The sequence below is a fragment of the Pogona vitticeps genome, chromosome 2, assembly GCF_051106095.1.
Source record: "Pogona vitticeps strain Pit_001003342236 chromosome 2, PviZW2.1, whole genome shotgun sequence".
NCBI classification, from domain to species: Eukaryota; Metazoa; Chordata; class Lepidosauria; order Squamata; family Agamidae; genus Pogona; species Pogona vitticeps.
The window spans coordinates 204,010,273-204,030,708 of NC_135784.1; the positions used below are offsets into that span (position 1 = coordinate 204,010,273).

Below are 20,436 nucleotides of genomic sequence, written 5' to 3' on the forward strand. Positions count from 1 at the left end.
AGATTATGCATCCCCATCATAGCTTGTAACCTGCAATGGACTTTTCGTCCAGAAATCTGTCCAATCCCCTTTTTATAGGCATCTAGGTCAGATGCCATCACTACATCCTGTGGGAGGGCGCTCCACAAATGACAGAGGTGCTGCGTTACCAGACTACGCCAGGGGCGTAATGGTGAAGTGAACTGCCCAGAGATTAAACCAAACAGACACTGTTGTGGTGTTGAAAATATTATTTACATTAAAGTCCATATATACAGGGGTAAATACAGCTTCTCTTGGTCTTTATACAGTCCTGGTCATTCACAGTAGTTCTTCAGTTAGCAATGGTAAATTACAGTTTTCAGTAACCAAAGGTTGTTACCAATGTAAATAGTCCAGCATCCACGAAGTCTTCTCCTCTCACCACGGAGATAGTCTTCCTCCAGGATCTTCTCCTTGCAATATGGCAAGTCTTCATCCAACGATGCAGAATATACAGTTCTCAGCAACACAATCACCAGCAACACAACAATACAACCACCCAAACTATCCAACAGCCCAACTACCCAAACTACCCAAACTACCCAACAGTTTGTCTCTGCAAGCTTGGCTAGTTTTATCCTTGGTTGATCCAATCAAATTGGTTGTCCCACAGCTGCCTCAATGAACTCAGCTGTGCTTCTTTGTTACATGTTGCTTTACTAAATCTGATCCTGTAACAACTTATCCCCTGAATTGCAATGAACAATTCCCTAGGTTGACTTTGAGACCTGTCAATCTCCTCCAATTGTTTATAGCAATTCTGTTACATACATTGTACATTGCCTTGAACATATACAGAGTTTTTTTTTTTACATTCACATACATACTTTATATCATTCCCAACATTTCACATGCTTTGTTATGTTTAGTTGGCCCCAATACTTTTGTTAAACAATCAGCTTTGTTATTTTCTGTTCCACAGTATACCAGTTCAATTAAACCATTTTCTATACTTTGCTTTACATTTTGGTACCTGATATCTGTGTGTTTAGATCTGTTTTTTACATTTGGTGAGTTTGCCATTTGTATGGCAGCTTGATTATCTTCAAAAACCTTTATTTGTGATTTTATATTCACACCCAGATCTTGTGCCAATTGTTTATAGAAAACTAGATCTGTACACAATTCAGATAATGCTGCATACTCAGATTCGGCAGAAGACAACGATATAAATTTCTGTCTAGCTGTCTTCCAGCTTATCAAACTTCCTCCCAAATGCACAGTCATGCCTGATGTTGATCTTCTGGTCGTTAAATCACTACCATAATTAGCATCGGCATAAGCAGTGATAGACAGTTCTCCCACTGGTTCTAAATTTAGCTTTTTATTTTGTGCTTCCTTTAAATACCTAAGTACTCTTTTTGCTGATTGCATGTGCCTTTCATTCGGCTTGCTCACGTTCCTAGATAGCAGGTTTACAGCTATAGAGATGTCTGGCCTTGACCATCTACTCAAATATAGTAAGCTGCCTACCAGTGATCTATATACATCAATATCACAATCTGGGCCACTAATATCTTCTTTCTCGAACTCTATGTTCATTGGAGTTGCTGCACCTTTACAATCCTCCATCTTATACTGTTTTAGGAGTTTTAATATTTTGCTCTTTTGGGCTATTTTAAATCCTTTCTTACTTCTTTCTATTTCTACTCCTAAGTAGTTACTTATTTCTCCTAAATCTCTCAATTTGTAGTGTTTCTTTAACATTTGGATTATTTCTTCAGCCTCTTTCTTATCTTTGGTGAATATGGCTAGATCATCCACAAATACTAATATTATAGCTTGTGTTCTCTCATTTATGAATAAACAAGGGTCAGCCTTTCCTTGCTCAAAACCATTATCTTTTAAAGTTTTAGTTAAATGTTGGTTCCATTCATGGCCACTTTGTCTGAGACCATATAGACTTTTCTTCAATATCCAGCATTTACCTTCCCTTTCAATACCTGGTGGAATTTCCATATAAATGATGTGTTTCAGGTCAGCATATAAATAGGCTGTTTCTATATCAACATGCCTGGTCATGAGATTATGCTTGGCTGCATAGGTTAAAGCAAATCTCAATGTCTCTGGTCTTAGAGCCGGTGCAAAAACTTGATCATAGTCGTTTGAAGTTTGTGCATACCCTTTTGCCACTAACCTTGCTCTATACCTCACATTACCATCGGCATCCACCTTTCTTTTAAATACCCATCTGGAACCAATTACTTTTGATTTTTCAGGCAGTTTCACCTCCTCATAAACTTTCAGTTGTTTTAATGAATTTAACTCCTTCTCCATTGCCTCTTTCCATTTTATTTGTTCTTTCTCAGGCATATTACATATATCATCATATGTCTCTGGTTCAGCCACATTGAGACAGTAATAGGTCTCAGGCTTGTACCTGTCTGGAGTTTTTCTCTCTCTGCTAGACCTCCTAGGTAATTCTCTGTCCTCCTCTAGAGTTTCCCTCCTTTCTGAGTTGGATGGAATTTCTTTATCTGATTGCATTTCCTCAGGTTCTACCTCTCCTTTAATTTCTTGCTCTGTTTGTGAGTCACTTTCATCTGCACTATCTTCACTACTTTCATTCCTTTCATGCAATTTAATTATTGTTTCTGGGGGTTTGCATATTTTGTCCCAGTTACTGTGCTCATTAAAAGAAGCACTGCTACTTATTACAAGTTTGTTGGTATTTGGCAACCCAAACCTAAATGCTCTCCTATTTTGCTGATATCCAAGGAAATACATCAACCTGGCTTTCTTCTCTCCCTTTCTCCTTATTTCTTTTGGGATGTGAACCCATGCAGGAGATCCAAATACATGTAAAAATTTTAAATTTGGTTTTCTCCCAGTCCAAACTGTGTAAGGTATATTGTTTATTCCACTGTGCCAAAGAATATTAATATAAAAATTCGCACAAAGTGTAGCTTCACCCCAATATTTCTCTGATAGATTACTCCCCCTAATCATTGCCTCAGCCATGTTCTGCAGAGTTTGGCCCCTTCTTTCAATAAAGGCATTCTGAGTAGGTGTATAGGGAGCAGCTCTCCTGTGAGTAATACCATTTTTCTTTAATATTGCTTGAAATTTGGCATTTGTAAACTCTGTTCCATTGTCAGTTTGTACCACCTTAACCTTTTTCCCTGTTTTACGCTCTACAAATTTGAGCCATTTTTCAAACTCTACATGTACTGCACTTTTATCTTTCATGAGATAACAGTATCCAAAACTGGACTTTTGGTCTTGGATAGAGAGAATGTATCTAGCTCCTCCTAATGATGCACTTTTGGGTCCAATTACATCAATTGACACCAAATCTAATATATTTTTCACTTGTACATCACTATGTTTCATTATAGGTGCTTTCTTACTCTTGGCTAATTGGCATGCTTGACAATTCACATATTCATTACATTGTTTTAGATTAACTCCTACTGAGTTTTCAATTGTTTTTCTCAGTGTTTTGTAGTTTGCATGTCCAAGTCTTTGATGCCATAAATGAATACAATCTTTGTGTATACATTTGTTCTCATAGACATTGTTAGCCTTAGTACAGTTTAGTCTATATAAATTATTTCTAGCATAGCAATTCAATTTTTCATTGTTCTTGCTAGTTATTACACATTTCTCCTCATAGAAAGTGCTGACAAACCCATTCTTTGCTAATGAACTCACAGAAAGTAAATTATGCTTCAAATTTGGAACATGTAAAACATCTATTGGTCTAGCAATATAAGGCAATTTCACTTTACCTTTTCCCAGTACCTTAGCACTAACACCATTTGCTAAGCATACTTGTTGGTTGGATACAGGTTGGTAGTTAAATATTAGCTGTTTACTCTTACACATGCTGGCAGTTGCTCCAGAGTCGACAATCCACTCTTCTCCCTGTTCAGAGTTATAAATTTCCTCAGTCAGGCTTAGTGTTTCTCTCTTGCGTCTGGTTTGTTTTTCTTTTCCTTTCTTAAATTTACAGTCTTTCATCAGATGTTTTCTTGAGCCACAGGAAAAACAGCGTTTTCCAGAATGAATGCTTGCAGCTGTGTCCCCCTCCTCCTCACTTTCTTTCAGCTTATCACGTTGATTAGTGAGTTTGGAGTCTCGGAGCTGTTTGTTATCTTTTCTCTTTTGTTCCTCTTCCAACAGTTTGCTCGTTATATTAATTACTGTTAGCTCTGCTTGAGGAAGAATTTCTAAATTGGTCACCAGCTGATCATATGACTCATCTAATGAAGACAGGATAATAAATGCTTCTTGTATTTCTGTAAATGTGATGTTCTTTTCCCGTAAGTCCATCAACATTGACTTCATTGCCTCTAAATGTTGAAGCATACACCCTCCAGCTTTCAGTCTAGTTCGAAAAAGTTTCCTGGCAATTTGAATCTGGCTTCCAACGTTATCTCTTACGAAGAGTCTCCTTAAATCCTCCCATGCCTTCTTTGCTGAGTTTTGGCCTCTCAGGTGGATAAGAAGACGGTCTTCTAGAGTTAAGCCAATAATAGCCAGAGCTTTAAAATTTAGTGCTCTTTTTTCTTCATCTAGGACTGCTGGGGGATTTTCTACAATGTCCCATAATGCTTCCTTTTGCAATAGCAACTGAACCTTCTGCTGCCAAGTTGCATAATTTTCCCCATTCAACTTTTTTATGCACAGTCCAGCCATAGACATTTCTTTGGCCATTTTCACCACAGACTGTAGCCCACACTACTTGGCTCTCTCTGTTCAGCAGTTTCTTCAATAACTTCTTAAATTTATACCTGGATGCAGTCTGGTGCGCTGTCTGGGCCCATAACCAATTGACAGAGGTGCTGCGTTACCAGACTACGCCTGGGGCGTAATGGTGAAGTGAACTGCCCAGAGATTAAACCAAACAGACACTGTTGTGGTGTTGAAAATATTATTTACATTAAAGTCCATATATACAGGGGTAAATACAGCTTCTCTTGGTCTTTATACAGTCCTGGTCATTCACAGTAGTTCTTCAGTTAGCAATGGTAAATTACAGTTTTCAGTAACCAAAGGTTGTTACCAATGTAAATAGTCCAGCATCCATGAAGTCTTCTCCTCTCACCACGGAGATAGTCTTCCTCCAGGATCTTCTCCTTGCAATATGGCAAGTCTTCATCCAACGATGCAGAATATACAGTTCTCAGCAACACAATCACCAGCAACACAACAATACAACCACCCAAACTACCCAAACTACCCAACAGTTTGTCTCTGCAAGCTTGGCTAGTTTTATCCTTGGTTGATCCAATCAAATTGGTTGTCCCACAGCTGCCTCAATTAACTCAGCTGTGCTTCTTTGTTACATGTTGCTTTACTAAATCTGATCCTGTAACAACTTATCCCCTGAATTGCAATGAACAATTCCCTAGGTTGACTTTGAGACCTGTCAACAAACTAATAACACGCTGGGTGAAGAAATATTTTATTTTGTCTGTTCTCACTCTCCCAACACTCAATTTGCATGATTGTTCCCTGGTTCTAGTATTGCGTGAGAGGAAAAGAGCTTAAGATATACAGTATTGATATATATCTCAAGAAGATACATGGAAGCTGTAAATCACTCTAGATGTTAGAAGTTCCATGATGGCAATCCTGACTTTTCTGTTACTTACTATAATATGACATAACCTGTTGAAAGAAAACTGTTCTTCTCCTATTCCCACAAACATTTATTCTTCAAAAACATTTAATTCTCAGGACATTCTAATTTGTTTATGGTGTTTTATTTATTTTAGATCAATTCAGCCGAGACATATGCTGTTTGTATGATCCTTTGTGATCCTGTATGCATGGGTCCAATGTGGTGAAGTTGCAATAATGAACTTTTTAAGATGGTCAGCTTTATCATTTTTTCTCCAAGAAAGTTCTCAGCTTTTATAATTAAGAACACAGGGTTGAAATGATGTGTATGAGACTTTCATGCTGGAATTAAAAGAAACCCAAGGTGGTTACTGTTGTGGCTTTCGGTCTCTGAATTCATTTTCACAGGGCTCAGATTTTAAGAGTTTGCGTTCAATTTTAACATTTTAAAAATTAGTACAGAGTACAATATAAACTGCTTTAGCTGGACAATGAAGATACTGAAATACAGTCGTGCCCTGCTTTACGATTGCCCCGCATTACGACAAAACCACATTATGATGATGTTTTTGCAATCGCTTTTGTGATCGCAAAACGGTCTGAATAGGGGCTTTTTGCTTTGCGATGATTGGTTCCTGCTTCGGGAACCGATTCTTCACAAAATGATGATTTTCGGGCAGCTGATCAGCGATTTAAAAATGGCCACCAGGTAAATAAAATGGCTCCCTGCTGTTTTCTGGGATGGATTCCTCACTGCATAGGCACTGAAAATGGCTGCCCTATGGAGGATTTTCGCTGGATGGTGAGTTTCCAGCCCATTGGAACACTTTGAAGGGTTTTCATTGTGTTTCAATGGGCTTTTTATTTTTGCATTACAATGTTTTCGTTCTACAGCGATTTCGCTGGAACGAATTAACGTTGTAATGCAAGACACCACTGTAGCCAGATATTTTGTATACCTTGGTTCAACCATCAATCTAAATGGAGACTGCAGCCAAGAAATCAAAATATGACTTGGAAGCAATGAAGGTACTGTACTAGAAAAGATAATCAAGTGTAAGGTTTTGCCACTGTAGAGCAAGACCAAGATTATCCACGCTATCATTATTGTCTTTTCTCTGGAAAATACAATAACGTTTCGAAAGCTTGAAGGCAGCAGTAGAAGAGGAAGGTCAAATAGAAGGTAGATTGACTCCCTAAAGGACCACAGAGTTAAGTTTGCAGGAGCTGAGCAGGGCTGTTGAGGACAGGACATGTTGGAGATTGCTCATTCATAGGGTCAAGGGCAACTTGATAGAACATAATAGCAACAGCTGGATTGCACACACACATCACGTCCTGTGTTACCCAGTACTTGGAATGTAAATGGAGCCGTGAAATGGCTGGAAAATTATAAAAATTCAAATTCAGATTCCAAATGTGTGACTTCTTTTGAAATTCTGTTAAAATGTGGGATGTTTTTCATGGAGGGGGAGGGCAATGCCACTCTCTTTTGATAGGCTTTAAGCCATCAAGGTGTCAGTTCAAAGGATTAGAGGTGTAAAATGCTTTTACCTTTGGATTTTTGCTCCAAAATGTAGGCAGCAGTGGACAATGCTCTAAAATATGCTGCTGCTGAAAGTGGTGTTCCTAATCCAGTATTTTGTTTTAAAGCCATATGGTGTTAACATTTGAAAACAACCTGTTATTTCTCTTTAAAAATAGCTAGCATCTGCTTTCGAAGCAAGGTGCAGGGAAAGCCTCCTCTACAAGGTAACAGGATTTCCCACCAGCTCCCCAGAAGTGTGAATCTGGTGATGAAGGACCTGAATGCTTCCTGTACATCGGGCTTGAGAACCATCTGGTGTTCTGGAGGCTAGGTAGATGGATGAGTGAGCTGCTAGTAGCCTCTGACACGAAGCATGGCATGAGCATCTGCTGGGTTATCACCAGTTGTTTCACCCTATGTGCTCCCAGAGTGCCCACTGCACAGAAATTTCAGAAGCTGTATTCTCCTTTTTCCTTTTTATATGCAGAACTCACTTTCTAAAATGTGAACTGGCTATCTATTATCCATCATTTTTTTCCTCATAGGCCTGTTTAATAAAAAGTGGTGCTTTACTGTTTGCATAACTAGAACTAACACTCTGTTTGGGAATAAGGTGAGATAAGTACATCATCCATTATTAAAATAATATTACCAACTGGGTGGAAGAATACAAAGCAATACTCTCTGGTTCCCTCTAGTGGTCAATTCTGATACTGTATCTTGAAAATAGGAAGACAAAACCTTTGACATTGAGAACTGATAAGAGAATGGCATGCCACATGGAACATTCATGAGAAAATGCCTCTGAAAATACCTTTTATAGCCTTTAAAATAACTTATGAAAATAACATAGGTGCTATTTGTTACACCAGGAAGTGAATTTCTAATTACTAGTTATAATACTTATTATCCAGAATTATTCACATCATTTCATCCCTTACAACTTACAAATAAACCAGTCTCAATTGACCAACCAAAGAAAAAGGCTAAAAATCCCACTAGGTTGAAAATCAAGTTCACTGAAGCAGTTTCACCCAGACAGAAAGAGAAGGGTGGGGGAGGGAGGGAGAAAGGAAGTACCCATAAGAGAAAACAAAAACAGGCCCTATTCTTACTGACTTGCAGCTTCTAGCCCTGACCACTGGTGCCTGGGGTCCCCCACAAATTTCCATCTAAACAAATAGCTAGAAGTAACTTTGTTACTGACCTTCAGAAACACACAGCTGTTGTTGCTCATTAGTAGCTCATTAGCAGAAAATAGAGGCCAGCTAGGGATGATGGTCCTGATTAACAGGTGGTAATAACCCAGAGCATTCCATAATTGGAAAGCTGCACTGCATTGGCTGTAAGCCTTTTTTTGCCTTAATCAAGCCCAATGCATGCAACACTTGTAGCATCATAAATTTTATCATCAGCTGAACTACTTTTAGAGTAAGCAGTTTCTTACAATGTATTGTATTACTTTTTGTTGATATGTTTTTGATTTAAAGCTGGTTGTAAGTTACTTTTTTTAATTTTTAAAGAAAGAGGCAATAACAAACAACATACAATAAAACTCAAGCCATTGATACTCATGTGTTCAATCACAACCATGCTGTTTTCTTGGATTCTGTAGTTTTAAAGCTGCAGAAAAGCAGCACACAACTGGGAACTAACAAGGCAGAAGTTATTACAGTGGGGTCTTGACTTAAGAACGGCTCGAGTTAAGAACATTTTGACTTAAGAACCATTCTCATAGGAAAATATTGACTTGACTTACATACTTAGATCTGAGTTAAGAACTGAAAAAAAAACCATGTGGGAGGCAGGGAAAGTGCAAAATTTGAACTTTCAGTTAACTGTTGGCCAGTGAAAAGGGTGCCTGTCTGCTTCCTCACTCCTCCCAGCGTTTAGAGAGTGGATTGGGAGACAGTCTTCAGACTGCCTGGTACTGTACTGCCTGGAGTGTATTTTCCCTGCCTTCCCTGAACCTTTCTTGACCTAAGAAAAAAAGAAACAAAATATCTCCCTCTAGTGGTCGAAGGCGGAATAGCAGCTTCCCATTAGTTTCTATGGACGGAAAAGAGCAGATACGGATCAAATGGTTTTCAATGCATTCCTATGGGAAATGCAGATTTGACCTGAGAACTTTTTGATTTGAGAACCGCCTTCCAATACGGATTAAGTTCTCAAGTCAAGACCCCACTGTATAACAAGTTACTGGTATAATGTACCCAGGTTCACCAACAAGGCTAGAGGACTGAGGAGTACGACAGAAACAACTGTATTCTTCAGACTATTTCTTTTCTTAAACATTCCAAATCCAATAATTCCTCCACCCAACCTTTTGCCCCAAAATGCAAATTGCACCCTCAGAGGTTTCAGGGTTTGTAATTTACAAAGCATATCTCATTTGAGTGCTTCCTCCAGGTTGTTTTAAGCCTTAGGAACACTGGAAATGACAAGTCAGTCACTTCTTGTTTCTACAAAATACTTTTTGAAGTCTATTAACAGGCACTGGTTGTACTGAAATGGGTATATAATACAAATTCTGATCTCCCAGAAGGGACTGGGGACACAGAGTGCATATTGGAGGGCTCCTACGGCCCTCCCACATCCATGTCCAAACTTTTCCCCATACCCTTGAAGGCTGCCTCTCTTTGCCATACAACAATCATAGCCCTTTAGGTAAACACACATCAAATATCTGCAGGTAGTCCTTAAATTACAAACTAATTAACACAAAAAGAATGTCACTGGATTATAAACTATGTCACCACAGAGGTGAAAAAGACACATCGAATTCACTTTTCAAAAGTAGCATACCAAATGAATCTCTATATTAAGGTAAAAGATAACATTTTCTTGTTATTTTTTAACGGTAATATTAGAAGATCATTTTAGAGGCACCTTGATGCGATATTTCCATTTTCATACCATTCTCATCAATCCACTGTTTTTTAAAAAGTAATTAAAATGAAAGTAATGCAGCAAGTAACACAAGTTACTTTTTTAAATATGTCAATATGTTGTTAGTTGAGGATTGATGACTTTTAAGTCTGATTGGCTGTAATGTCTTGTTTTAATTTTGTTATTGTTTAGTTTTTGCTTTGTCACCTGCCTTATGACCTCTTCTTAGAGTCAAAAGGTAGTACCGTCTATGTGAATAAATACTATTAATATATTATTATTTGTTCAATAAAGAGTTTAAATAATGAACTATTTTCAAAACACTATAATGAATAGTTAAAATAAATTAATTTTAGAAAATTAACTTTCCAAGCTTGGAAATACCATGGTACTAAGATAGATTTACTCAGAAATAAATTTGCCTGAGATATTAACATTATTTTTACTTTCCAAATTGTCAGATCAAGAGGTGATTGACTCAAGGTGGTGAGGCCTGAAAATAGCAGCAGAACTGTATGTACACTGATCAAAGGACTGGAGCTGCATGTTCTTGTTTAATGTGGAAAAGAAAACCGCAGTCTTGATTACGAGGTACCAGTTTTTCTTATACATGCATATTTCACTGAGTTTGCAGTGTAATCTACAGTGGAACAAAGGTGAACTGGAGACTAAAACTAAAAAGATAATTGAGTTGGAAACAAATATGGTGTAGTGGCTATAGTGTTAGATTGTTTGTGACTAGAGATGGGCATGAAGCACCGAACAGGTGAACCATGCCAGTTCATTTTTCAGCTGAACAGGTGTTTGAAGCTTCCCAGCCCCACCTCCTCTGATAGGCATCCACTCAAAGGCAGTGCCCAGAGGAGGCAGGGAAGCCAGGGTGCTACATCTAAATGGGCGCCTGCTGGGGGAGGCAGAGCTCAGAAGAGCCGAATACCTATTCAGCAAAAATAAATAAATAAATAAATAAAAATTCGGCACAAACCACTGCTTTGGCAGTTCATGGGCATCTCTAATTGTGATCTGATACCAAATTCCTACTGAGTGGATCTACATTCAAATTACTGAATAATAAGTGTTAGGGCTAAGTCCATAACTCTTAGCCAATAAATTTACTTCATAGAGTTGTTGTGATAATAAAAATGGAGAGGAAGACGTTGTGTTCTGCCTTAAATGTGTTGGATGATAAGCAGGATCAAAACATAACAAATCCCCGAAACTGACTTGGCACAAAATTATTAGACTACCGTGAGAATAGATTTTATGAAAAAACATAACATGCAGTACCATTTCTATGTTGCTTAACAAAATGAGATTAGGGCCATTGATTTAATGGGGACTTGGTGAGGCAACTCTTCCATAAGTTCCATAGATTCAAGTGGCCTACTCTGATGGTGACTTACTTTAGTATTAATTCAGTTCATTAATTCTATTCTGTTACCTACTATACTAGGCAACAGGATTTTGGCCAATATTTCCATAAAAGACTACATTGTTGGAGCAGCATGCAATAGACTTGACAAAGGTACTGCAGATTATGGTCCGGCTGCCTGCACTTTCAGATAAACATCCCAGTACATTGCAATGGCAGAATATGAGCCAGATTTTGCCACTGTTGAAATCTGGCCACAAATGAAACTTGTTTTATTTGTATATGGCAAGAAGTCAATACACAATTTAGCCACCTGGATCATGTTGGAAGCAAGTGATTGGCTGACATTTGTCACTATCCTGACAAGCCAGGGAGAAAAAGCATAAATAGCTGGAACAATTTGAGTACTTCAGGCCGAATTAGGCTCAATAATAGCGAGCCCAAACTAGATGCGACATACAAAACACTTTCCTATATCTTTCCCTAATACTTGTTTTTTAAAAAAACCACAGAGACAAAGAGAAGTAGGCACAGGAGATGGTGGAAAAGAGATGGGAGTGGGCTACTGAGCCCTCAAACCTTTCATTATGGCCCTTTATCTCCTTCCTTGAGCACATTTTTCCAGTGATTTTTTTTTTTGCCTCCTAGTTGGGCTGCCCATATCTTTTCATCCATAGGTGGAAAGATAGCAGGTGAGGAAAGGGATGTTAAGCAAGTTTAAACAGCCCTTCCTGTTACCCATTCTTCTCCCATGCCTGCAACATTCTCCATGTTCATTGTAGAAGATCTGAAATGAAAGTCCTAGGCATACTACTGCAGTGTCAGCTGTGGCCAATATAAACAACAACAACAACAACAACAACAACAACAACAACAACAACAACAACAACAACAACAACAACAACAACAACAACAACAAAGTGGTTGATAATTGAGAGAGAAGGAAAGAGTCAATTTTTGAGTATCTGGGTTTACCTCATGCCTAGTGGATGCAAGGAAAGTTAAGAAGAGGATAGTGCAAGAATTCTCCCCTGAAAGAGAGGAAAATAATTCTGAATGCACATTTCATCAGGTCTTACTGCTATACCACACAAATAGTTCTTCTCCAGAATTAAGGCAGCAGAGAATGAGAATCATGGCTGTGTATATACAGCCTTCTCTTCTAAGGTTTTCGTTTTCCTTTAGTGCAAGGTTTTACCCACTACTAGAGATGGGAACTTCCGCGGTCCATCACCCACTCAGCAGCCAGCAGATGCTCTCCTGCTCCTCCTCTTCAGCTGTCCGACCAGCCTCTGGCAGGAGCACAGGGCTGCCTTTTCCGAGTGGGTGATCAGTCAAGGACGAGGGGCAGGGAAGGCCATGCTCCTGAAGGAAATTGATCAAAAAGCCAAAGAGGAGAAGGAAAGGAGTATGCACTAGCTGGTGAGTGGGGGAATCCAGCCAGGGAGGTGGAAGAAGAGAACACGTGGCACATGTGTACAAACCAGCATGAACTTCTGAATCGAGGTTCATGCCCATCTCTACTCGCTATGCACAGTGCAAATCTTCTTGACTTTTTAGACACTTTGGACAATATTAGAATCTGTGCCTCCACTCCCCACAAAACTCTCTTTGTGCTCAGAAACCCTGTTGTATGTCTCATTTGCAGAGGAAGCTGTTTTTGGCATGATCCCACTTCTGGCATTACCTGCCAAGGGAAGCTAGATCTGCCCCATCCTTTATGACTTAGGTAAGTGGTGAAACATGTTTGTTATCTCAGGCTTTTAATAGTTGTTACTTGAGGGCTGATGACTTTTAACTCTGCTTGGCTTTAAAGTTTTGTTTTAATTTTGTTATTGTTTGGTTTTTGCTTTGTCACCTGCCTTATGGGCTGTTCTTAGAGCCAAAAGGTAGTACAATCTGTGTGAATAAATACTATTAATATATTATTATTTGTTAAATAAAGTGTTTAAATAGATTGTTGTTGTTGCTATTGTGAAGCTCTCAACAAAGGAAGAACTGGTTACTCAGCAGAGAAATAGGAGATGCATTGTTTAATGAACATAAATTAACTGAACACAAGGCACGGGGGACAGAGGTCTGTTATATCCAGACCATATGGCTTCTAGTGGGAACAATTAAGCACTGAGGTAGGATTGCCAAATTCAATACAGGTTGGGGTTTCCATGGCCTTTAACAGTTGCTTGAATGGAAGAATCTTGGCAGATGCTGCAGTAGCAGGATTCGATGCAGCTGCCGTTGTCCTTTCATCCTTCCACACATCTATTAAAGTGGAAGAGTTCTCGTCTGGCCTGTAACTGGCAGGTAGTTGTAGAGGTCATGTAGCACCTTAGTTCAGAGCTGAGTTCATCATTGTGAATAAGAATGGCCTCTCAAGTTCACACATCAAAAACATGAAATAGGACTCATCTGGGCATAGAGTTGGTAACATAATTTTGGGCTGTAATGTTTGTTGGTGTGTATATATACATATATCAAGCCTATAAATTGTATTCAAGCATTTTACTAATCCTATAATGCCTGGAATAACAGCTACCAGCTCCTAGTGAAGAGAGCGTGCTATTGTATTGTGTGAAACCCTTTACTAAAATTTCCCATAAATGCCATGGTCATATTAATCAAAACACCTGTGGTAAAATTTTACGTGTGCCTAGTAGTATGTCCTGTTCATCTCAGCGGGATTTATAGGAGACATGTGCAGAATTACAGAGCATATTCCTTTAGTAATGACCTGTAGTCAATGAGACAACGGATGGCACTGACGGATCAATAAACATGCATAAAATTCAGAAGTTGAAAGCAACTGGCTAATGTTAATTAACACCCTCATAAATGGCGATACAACTGCATCACACTGTAACTGTAACTAAATGAAGAATAACTTAGTATTATATTGCAATGTAACAGTAAGTTTTAATTATTTTCACAGCTGTGGGTATGTATGTGGCTTCATAGTTCTGAATATCTATAATAATGATTCTTAACATTCAGAGTCCCATTTACTCCTATAGATTAGAAAAGCAAAAGGCTAGGTTTCTGCTTACTAGAGGGGGACGTGGAACTAAAACCTATTTCACTGGCATGGGGGATTTCTGGAGAAATTAAACTTAGACACTCTGGCATGAAGGGTGGTGAGGACAAATTCTGATCAGGATTGCTATGGTTTTCCCAAAGAAGGAGAGCTAGGGTGAAAGCAAAACCACTAAGTGATGTCTGTCTGCAGCAATATAATCTAGAAGCAGGCATAAACACCAGAAGGTATTTCTTTCACATTGGTTCTTCTGAAAGGTGAGCGCTGCTTATAAATTCTCAGAGCATTTGCCATTAGGATATGCTCTGGTTGCAGCCTGCACTGCAGCAGTTTTCTCTGTGGGCTTCTTTTTCCTGAATTCTCAAGTTGCATTTTCTAAATCTCACTGTATATTATTTACTTAATATAGTTAGGAATGAGATTTAGGATTAGTAGAGTCATAGATTAAGCTATTATACAGCAATGTTCTATTAGATTTAGCCCCTTTGAGATATATCAGGCAGGAGAATAAGATTTTGTTGTATATAGACAAATACATTAAGTTAATAGATTTTGTGTCTCTATGTGTATCCTATGATTTTTATTGGAAGGTTTTTCCCCCAAATTTTAACAGAATCCGATCCTGTCCTAGAGTGTGCAGGCAGTATGAAATGTGGGTGTGGTATAAGAAGTAGGCACTTGGGGAAGGCAGTAGGAAGGCTCAGCTTTAACTGAGGAGTGAGAGAGGGAAGGGAAAAAGAGAACTTACAACTGTTATTATGAGCCCCCAAACAAAATCTGCACTGACACCATGAAAGAGAAACAGGCAGTAGTGCAGGGTGGGCGTGTCTCCTCCAAAGAGGTAGCAAAGTTGAAGGTGGGACATTGTTAGTTACATTAATTTAAACCTCCCAGAAGTATTTTGTTATTATTATAATTACAATTTTAATCAAATTTGTATTCAGATATATTCAGAATACCTGAACATAGCTTTATTCATTGAATACTAAATATTTCCAACTCCCAACTTCTACAAACTTACTTTAGTAGATTTCCCTTAAACCACAGACAATAAATTAACGTGTGCTATAATTTTAAACAGTGTGGCTGAGCTTTAAGGGCACACTGGTTTATTTCTGAGGATATATTTTGGTTGGCCTAACTTACTGGAGTTAAAATATTAAGTATGCTGAATATCCTAATTGCAGTTATGTAGCAGTTTTGATTTAAATTCAATTAATTTAATTATTTTAAAGACAAGGGCTAAATGCAATTTTATTCTCCATTAGAGATGAGCTTTAAAATCTGTGGGACCTGTAAATGGTGACTAGTAAGTCCAATTTATTTTAAAGGAGCTACTGAAATTGTGAATGATATTGGTTTTAGTCCATATATATATAAGTCTTGTTGAAAGAATATCAACCCTAGCTTTGATTTCAGCCAACAATGTGAACTGTTCTAACTTCCTTTTATAATGCCTATGCGAAAACACCACATGGTTGCAATTTGTAGAATTTTTGTTTGTTTATGAGTGGGAGGATGAGTGTATACATGACAAAGCTAAGCACTCAGCTGTAATTTGGGATGTCTAAGCAGTGCTGCCACAAATAATGGCCAACAATATTAAAAGGCAACAGAAGCATCTTAGGAATTATAGCCAAGACAAAATTAGGTTTAAGCATGTAATGATTATGGAGTAAAATATTAACCTTGGCTTATTATTCTAATTAGAATGACACTGTCTGAAATAAATCCTTGTATAAATGGTGGACTATTATGCAGGAGAAATACAGCAGATACACATTGGAGCCAGGATTGCCCCTTTTAATTAATGCACACTAATTGTTTAATTCTCACCAGGCTCCTCATTTAGACAGGCTGAGCTCAGAGATGTTTGACAGACTTCTTGGCAAGCCTGTTATCATCAAATCATAGCAGTGGAGGGGTTACAAAATCCTACAGGTCCTCTGGTTTAGTCCCTTGTACCATGACTTTATTAGAGCATTAGCCCATATAATTCACCATACAAAGGCAAATTAATTAACTGGTTAATTGAAGGCGAGATCTGTTTTTTAAAACTGAAATTCACACTTTTGCATGTAAAGAATCAGTGAGCATTAACTGCTTCCATTTTGTTTTGAAAAAGCAAAGACGAACCATTGTTGGTCTATTTATTTACTATAAAGTACTTGTTAATTTAAATCGCTTTCAGTCCTGGGAGAAAGACAGGGTAAAGGGCAGATCCCTTATTCAGGGCACATGTGCTCCTTATGTGTGGATCCCCTAGTGCCATTTTGTCCTGCATTCATTATAGTACCGGCACTGAGGGTTAAACAGTGTCTAGAGGACTGAATGACATCTAGAATAACACAATTGACTGTTCCTCTTATGGAACCTCATAGAGAGCAGGAATAAGGATGGTTTACCCACCCTTTGGAGGGACGTGGTGGCGCTGCGGGCTAAACCGCAGAAGCCTGTGCTGCAGGGTCAGAAGACCAAGCAGTCGTAAGATCGCATCCTCGCGACGGAGTGAGCTCCTGTTGCTTGTCCCAGCTCCCGCCAACCTAGCGGCTCGAAAGCATGCAAATGCAAGTAGATAAATAGGGACCACCTCGGTGGGAAGGTAACAGCGTTCCGTGTCTAAATTGCACTGGCCATGTGACCACGGAAGATTGTCTTCGGACAAAACGCTGGCTCTATGGCTTGGAAACGGGGATGAACACTGCCCCCTAGAGTCGAACACGACTGGACAAAAATTGTCAAGGGGAACCTTTACCTTTACCTTACCCACCCTTTGGTGTGTTTAAGACATACAGTGGACCCTCTACTTACAGAATTAATCCGTATTGGAACGGTGGCTGCAAGTCGAAAAGTCTGTAGGTCGAATCTCCATTGACCTACAATGCATTGAAAACCGATTAATCCCATAACTGGCAGTTTTTATTCTATTTTTGTTCCATTTTGGTTTTTTTTCTGGTCTGTAAGTCGATTCTCCGGCTGCAAGTCGAATCTAAATTTTGCGGCCAGAGAAGTCTGTAACTCGAAAAGTCTGTAAATTGAACCATCTGTAAGTCGAGGGTCCACTGTAGAATACACAGAATGCACCTATTAAACTCTATAGGGCTAGAATACATACATTCAGGTATGTCGCTCAATAACTTGTAATGATAGCCAAATGTGAACCCTGTCTAGTGAAAAGCACTGTCTTACATCCATCATACCTCCAACAGAGTGAAAATACCTACCAGTTCAATTGTGTTAGATTGCACTGTTGCGCAATCAGCAGCTGTACAGTCACATACATGATAGCTCAAGCACCTTTTTAAAAGTTTTTGCAAAGTTGCATTAGCTACCTGTGTGCTAAGGCTCAGCTGCTAGTACAATAGGTCCTCTGCTATTGGAACGACATCCCTGGATACAAGTCATTGATTCCAAAGGAACAGTAAAAGTCCCATCTTGTGGTGCTTGTTTTGTGATAGCTCCACCCCACCATTCAGGTTGCCACTTGATGCAAGTGATAAATATGCATGTGTCTCCATGTTTTTGAGCTTTATTATTAATTGCCAGTAGGACTTCGCTCTAAGCAGGGTATTGTTTTTGTTATGTGCTGTCAAGTCGAAACTGACTTGTAGCAACCCTAATGGGGCTTTTAGGATATGTGAGATATCCAAGGATCAGCTTTACCAGTTCTAATTCCCAGTGAGTTTCCATGGCTGGGTGGAGATTTGAACCCAGTCCACCTGAGTCTTAGTCCATCACTTTGGGCACTACACCATACACAGTACTGCAAAATATTTCTGTTGATGGTAGAACTTGAATTATCTGGATTTTGTGTAATCCAGGAAATTGGTCAGACATTGACAAAGACCCAGAAGTGGGGGCGGGGAACACTGACAAAACTAACGTGATAAACAACAGTAAGTGAGGAGGCCGATCTGAGACCTGACAGATCTTTAGCTAACATTTTATCTTTCCTTCTCTCTCTTCTATGACAGCAGAAACAGTACAGTTAGTTTTGGAATGACATACCCACCCTCCCACCTCAGGTTCCCTTAAAAAAAAACACCTTTATTTGAATGCACTGAGAAGCTTTAATGATGATTCCTTGCATGTACTTGCAAGCTAGCTACAGCAGAGGATGACTCAGAAATACTGAAGCTAAGCACCAAGTCACACATGCATGCACACCAACTGACATGAAAAGAATCGCTCCTGATCTTAGAGAGAACTTGGGAGCTTCTTATTACACAACTGTCCAGAATGGCAATTTTGAATGAGTTTTTTTTTCCCAAAATACAGAAGGTGCCAGTTAGAATAGCTGGTTTTCCTACACCTGGTTTAAGAAAACCAGCATCTCTTGTTTGTCTTTACATAATACTGCAGAAAGAAAACCTCTTTAGAGATTTGCTGAACGGCAAAGTAAGAACAGTCACCAAATTTCACGCCACCCCTTCTATTTCTAAATCAAGAATTTGGAATTATTTGTATACCGGTGGCGATGAGTACAAAACTCAGGGAACAACAAATCCCAAACATTGTACCTGGTGCATTTTGGGCGTAGATATAAATTATGTAATGCAGTTTGTAAATTTTACATAAAACCTATTTGTGTTGGCACAATTGGTGCCACAAACAATTTTTCTAATGAGCTAGGAAATTGCTATCTTTTCCTTGAAGCCCCTCAATGTTCTTAAGCCAAGTCATTACACCTCATCCCTGTTCCCCTAGCCAGTTCTAAATTACGCTATTCTGACATTTGCTTCTCCATTTTTTCGTATAAAAAGCTTGTATCCCACTTTTTTTTCAGGATTAAACATAGTATGTTAAACTTAACAGACAAGTCATGAAAAGAAATATCAGGAAAGCCTGCAGCTGAACATATTTCTCGCTAGCTGTTTTTCATGAAATTCCAGAAAGAATGAACAGTTGGAGCCTGGCTGATTTCACCAAGGAGGGCATTCCACAGCTAGCAGAGGCAAGCCCCTGATCTAACATTTAACTGGCTTTGTTCCACAAGCAAAAAGAATCAAGTCCTAAGGCTCAGATATTGGACATGGAAGGAGGAACATGTGAAAGAAAGTGGATCGTACGCATTTTAGGTGTTTAAAGGTCAAAACACGAACTCCCATTTTATCTCAGAATTAAACATTTAAATCAGAAGGGCAGAGATATCAGGGGGAAATCTTCGGTCGAGATAAAACATTCTTGTCACCTAGCCCCTATTGGTACCAAATGGGACTGCATTTGGTACCAAGTGATGTTTCTAAATGCTTTTCAAGGGCATGCACCATGTTATATTATTCTAAAGTGGAATTCTCTAGGACATGAATGGCCACAGCAAAGTTTAATTTAATTAAAAAAATTTAGTGTGTTGCCGAACCAAGAATAAACATCCCTTTCCTCCAATGCCACTTGTCAGGCCTGAAACGTAGTCTCCCAACCAACAGTACCTCTGTCTTATACGGGATAAGCTTCAACATGCTCTGTCCTATCCATTTTTCTTAATGCTTCCAAACAGTGATTTAGGAGTTCTACAAAATCCCCAACTTTAAATGAAAATGAAAGGCAGAGCTGCATAATGATGTCTCTGTAGCACAACCTTGCAAGGCTGTTGTAAAGTTATGTTATGACAACACCATTCATTCAAATCACTCCTAAGAACCCAGATTATTTTAATGCCTACACTACTGTGTTCCAGAATTTCTCCTATGCCTTCTATTTAAAAAAAAAACCTCCCCCAACTTTGGGTCCCCAGATTTTCTTGGATTACAATGCCCACAAATCCTGAGTGGAATAGCTAGTGGTGAAGGTTTCTGGGGGTTTTAGTCCAAGAACATCTGGGGACCCAAGGTTGGGAACCACTGGGGTAAGAGGGATTGAATGGACCGACTGGAATTCTGAGAATTCTACACTTCACTGCTTTTTACTGCCTACTCTACTTATAAGTTTAGATTGCTTTGCTCTTATTCTAAAAGCTGGTTTCGAGATGAGGGAGGAAGAGAGAGGAATGATGATTCATCAAAATACATAGCTTCTATTCATAGCTTC

At 38.9% G+C, this 20,436-nt stretch overlaps 1 protein-coding gene and 1 long non-coding RNA gene across 10 annotated transcripts in view; one reads left to right on the top strand and one right to left on the bottom strand.

Moving 5' to 3' along the window:
- Positions 1 to 20,436, bottom strand: part of NRG1 (neuregulin 1) — a 746,295-nt gene that overhangs the window by 473,894 nt on the left and 251,965 nt on the right. The window lies entirely within an intron of this gene.
- Positions 5,405 to 20,436, top strand: part of LOC140704800 (uncharacterized) — a 52,422-nt gene continuing 37,390 nt past the window's right edge. The window contains exons 1-2 of one of the 2 annotated variants that reach the window (XR_013541376.1): positions 5,405 to 10,597; positions 13,027 to 13,107. This is a non-coding gene — a long non-coding RNA (uncharacterized LOC140704800). Of the gene's footprint in view, positions 10,598 to 13,026; positions 13,108 to 13,185; positions 15,266 to 20,436 lie in introns of those variants that run through there. The other variant, XR_012084237.2, reaches the window with a different exon arrangement.